The 5,000-nt window shown below is 41.8% G+C and overlaps 1 protein-coding gene across 1 annotated transcript in view; it reads right to left on the bottom strand.

The window, feature by feature from the left end:
• The window catches only part of LOC311229379 (SWI/SNF complex subunit SMARCC1-like), a gene marked incomplete at both ends in the record, with an annotated part of 13,243 nt that overhangs the window by 6,491 nt on the left and 1,752 nt on the right, over positions 1 to 5,000 (bottom strand). The gene's annotated exons all lie outside the window — the stretch shown is intronic.

The following is a 5,000-nucleotide window of genomic DNA, read 5'->3' as shown; positions in this document are numbered from 1 at the left end:
TAAAAGACACCCTGGCGTCCCGAGTGAATATTTCCTGCGCGTAAATAAATATCATATTCTCAAAATAATCTGACGGGCCAGAAATTATTGCTGGCGGGCCAATGTCGGCCCGCGGGCCGCCTATTGCCGATCCCTGCTCTAGGGAGCCCCCAGTACATGGTGGTGCACACAGGCACAAATGACCTCCACTACCTACAGAATAGAACTGCTGAAGCAATGACCAGGGTGGCTGAGAAGGCCTCCAGGGAGTTCCCACACACCAGAGTAATCATCTCCACCCTCCTCCCCAGGATGGACACCCCTCCATACATCATTCACGAAATCAACATGGAGACCTCAAGAAACTGTGCTGCCCTCAAAAATGTCCACCTGGCCCACCACACAAACATCGGCAGATGGGACTTTAATAATGATGGGCTACACCTAAACAATGCGGGAGTGAGGACATTTGCAAAAACATTAAAGGATGCTGCCCTCGGACGCAACCCCAACAGACCCAGTCACACACCGGCCTCTCCGAGAAAGCACAGGCCCATGAGATACCCACGAGGAGTCACCCCACAAACCTATGCCCCACCTATACCCCACCTTTCCACCCCACCCAGTGAGAGGAGATATCCCCCCAGCCGACCCCTCAACCGCCCCCAGCCCACACCCCACCCTTCCAACCCACCCAGTGAGAGGAGACGTCCCCCCAGCCGACCCCCTCACCGTCCGCCGCAGGAGATGACCTATGCATCCGCCCTGACCAGGCCCCCCCCCCCCCCCACCCACATCAGAGCTGAATGAGATCAAACAAATGTTATACACGCTATGCAGTAAACTTCTCACTACAAGCTAGCAATCGACCAAAAGAAAAGCAGGCCAACTGCCTGCTGTCGCCTTTGTTGTTGTTGAATTTATTCTGTGATGTTCGTCCATTGACTGAATACCTTTATACCCTATAACCTTTATACCTTTGAACACCTTTATATATATTTTTCATTGACTGAATACCCTTATACCTTAGTTATAACCTTTTATACCTTTATATAATTTTTGTACAAAATGCAATCATTTGCCATTAGTTGCTGGAACATACAGGGTCTTTGCTCTTCAACATACGGCCTTAAGAGTAGAGACTCAGATTTTTTACAGGCTATAACAAACAATGACCTCTTAATCCTAACTGAGACATGGTGCAGAGAAGATGTAGACACACACTGCCCTCCTCACTATAGAGAAGTCATTTTGCCATCGAATAAAACGAAACATATTAGTCAGGGCAGAGACTCAGGGGGATTGATAATTTGGTACAAATCACAACTCCACCAGTCAATACAGATTCTAAAAACCGGGAACAATCATATTTGGTTAAAACTAAATAAAGAAGTAATCCCCTCTCAGAGAGACCTATTTATCTGTGGAATTTACGTACCACCCACTGGGTCTCCATATTACTCAGACGACATCTTCTCCAACCTTGAAGCAGAAATATGTCTTTACCAAAGTCAAGGTCATGTGCTTGTTTGCGGTGACTTCAACGCCCGAACGGGAACCCACCCTGATTTCACCAGTACACATGGAGACAATTTCATATCTGACCACACCATATGCAACCATGTAAACCAGTCCCCTAGAAATAACCATGACACTTCCATAAACAAAAATGGAAAGGATTTATTACAGCTGTGTAGAGGACTGAGTCTCTACCTTGTCAATGGGCGTGTGAGAGGGGACTCACAAGGAAGGTACACTTACTGCTCACCCCTTGGCAGCAGCACAGTAGATTACATGATAACAGATCTGGATCCAGTATCCTTCAGTTCATTCACAGTCAAACCCCTGACCCCACTCTCCGACCACAGTCAGATCACTGCATACATGAAAAGAACTGAGTCGCTCAAAAATCCCCCTACACAGCCCAGTAAACTATACAACATCCCCAAATACTACAGATGGTCCCAGAACAGCATGCAGGACTACCAGAGAGCCATCGCCAGTGATGAGACACAATCACTGTTAGATACGTTCCTAGCCATGCCATACTCTAACAGTGTTGAAGGAGTAAACCTAGCTGTAGAACACATCAATTATATATTTGAAAGAACTGCAACAAAGTCCAAATTAAAACTATCAGGTAACAAACAGAGAAAAACTAAAAAGGACCAATGGTTTGACAAAGAATGTAAAGCTCTTAGAACACAGCTAAGAAAAATATCAAACCAGAAACACATAAACCCACAAAATGACACCCTACGCCTCCAATACTGTGAATCATTGAAACACTACAAAAAGACCATCAGAATTAAAAGGAACAATCACGTAAATAAACAATTGTGCAAAATAGAGGACTCTCTAAGCTCTAACTCCTTCTGGGACCACTGGAACTCATTGAATAAAGATAAGCCGGAAGAAATGGCTATCCAAGATGGGGATGTTTGGACAAACCACTTCACATCACTCTTTACAACTGTACCCCTAAATACAAAAACGGAAACCAGCCAGATATGTGAAAAATTACAAAAATGGGAAAATATCATAAAGGATAATCAAAACCCTTTAGACTTCCCAATCACAGAACAAGAGCTGAAATCAAAACTCCAGTGCCTTAAAGCTAGAAAGGCCTGTGGTACAGATGGCATATTAAATGAAATGATTAAACACAGCTCTGAAAAATTCCAATTGGCTATTTTAAAATTATTCAATTTGACACTAAATCTAGGCTATTTTCCTGATGTCTGGAATGAAGGACTCATAACCCCAATTTTCAAGAGTGGAGATAAACATGACCCAAAAAACTATAGGGGTATCTGTGTGACGAGTAATTTGGGCAAACTTCTATGTAGTATCATCAACACCAGACTCATAGAATTCCTTACAGAACACAGCGTTCTAAGTAAAAGCCAAATCGGATTCTTACCAAATTATCGTACCTCTGACCATATATACACTCTTAAAACCCTAATTGACATTCACGTAAAACAGAACAAAAACAAAATATATTCCTGCTTTGTCGATTTTGAAAAAGCCTTTGACTCAATTTGGCACAAAGGTCTTTTCTTCAAAATTCTAGAAAGTGGTGTTGGAGGAAATACATATGACTTGATCAAATCCATGTACACAAAAAACAGATGTGCTGTTAGAATTGGAAATAAAAGAACAAATTTCTTCACCCAGGGTCGCGGAGTCCGCCAGGGGTGCAATTTAAGCCCAACATTGTTCAATATATATATAAATGAATTAGCAAAGTTATTAGAACTTTCTACTGCACCCGGTCTGACTCTGCACGATACCAATGTAAAATTACTGATGTACGCAGATGATCTGGTTCTGCTGTCAGCCACTAAAGAGGGTCTACAACAGAACCTAGACATCCTCCACCAGTTCTGTCAGACATGGTCTCTGAACGTAAACATGAAGAAGACTAAAGTCATGATCTTTCAAAGGAGACACGAGTCTCAGAGTTCACATAATACATTTAAATTAGGCACACACATATTAGAAAACACAAAAAGCTACCCATATTTGGGATTGAAAATAAATCATAATGGAAACTTCAATATGGCTGTGAATGAATTGAAGGAGAAGGGAAGAAGGGCTTTTTATGCCATCAAAAGGAAAATTCCAATTGACATCCCAATTAGGACCTGGCTCAAAATTCTAAATTCCGTAATAAATCCAATAATATTATATGGCAGTGAAGTGTGGGGTCCATTAACTAACCAAGATTTCCCAAAATGGGAAAAACACCCATTAGAAGTACTGCATGCAGAATTGTGCAAAAACCTACTTAAGGTCCACAGACACACTGCCAATAATGCATGCAGGGCAGAACTCGGCCAATACCCCCTAATCATTCAAATTCAAAAGCGAGCCATAAAATTTTACACACACCTCCAATCAAGTGACCCCCACTCCTACCACTACAAAGCCCTTCAGAGCCAAGAGATGAACCCAGATAAGAGTCCCCTCTGCCAGCTAGTCAGAAATCTCTGCCCACAAATGCCTCAGGACAGATACCAAAAAATCTGGCCCAACCAAATAACCTCAAAACAAAAAGAAAACTATATAGAATATTGGAACAAATCAACCAAATCTCAAAGTAAATTAGAATTCTATTTGACCCTAAACAGAGAGTACACGGTGGCAGAATACCTGACCACTGTGAATGATATAAAATTAAGAAAGACATTGACACGGTACAGACTGAGTGGACATAGTCTAGCCATAGAAACAGGCCGTCACAGGCAGAACTGGCTGCCCAGAGAGGCCAGGCTGTGTTCACTTTGTCATCAGGGGGATGTTGAGACAGAACCTCACTTCCTACTATACTGTGAGAAATACAAGGATCTAAGAGAAGTTTTCTTTTATAAAATAAATAAAATTGATCCACAGTTTATCCATCTCCCTGATAATCAAAAGCTGTTATATATATGTGGGGAGAAAAGTCAGTGTACAGTATTAGCTGCAAAATATGTAGATGGTTGTCATACAATAAGAGAACAAGCCCTGTAAATACATGTATCTGGGTGGCTACATCTGTAAAATGACTACCCGATTGAATGATTATTTTGTAATTTAATATGTTTCTGTTGATTGTTTTACTTATTGCTAATATTATGGTATGTTTTATTGCTTAATAATATATATGTTATTGTTTGTATGTTGGACTTGCTTTGGCAATAAGTATGTTGATATTTCATGCCAATAAAGCCTATTTGAATTGAATTGAATTGAGAGAGAGAGAGAGAGAGAGAGAGAGAGAGAGAGAGAGAGAGAGAGAGAAAGAGAGAGAGAGAGAGAGAGAGAGAGAGAGAGAGAGAGAGAGAGAGAGACAGACACTCCACTGTGTAGCACTCTAGACATGCTAACGTTAGCTCCACTGTGTAGCACTCTAGACATGCTAACGTTAGCTCCACTGTGTCAGCGCTCTAGACATGCTAACGTTAGCTCCACTGTGTCAGCGCTCTAGACATGCTAACGTTAGCTCCACTGTGTCAGCACTCTAGACATGCTAA

Source organism: Notolepis coatsorum (genome assembly GCF_963971535.1).
Source record: "Notolepis coatsorum genome assembly, chromosome: 6".
In the NCBI taxonomy this organism is placed as follows: Eukaryota; Metazoa; Chordata; class Actinopteri; order Aulopiformes; family Paralepididae; genus Notolepis; species Notolepis coatsorum.
This window is presented reverse-complemented; position numbering and strand designations above follow the sequence as displayed.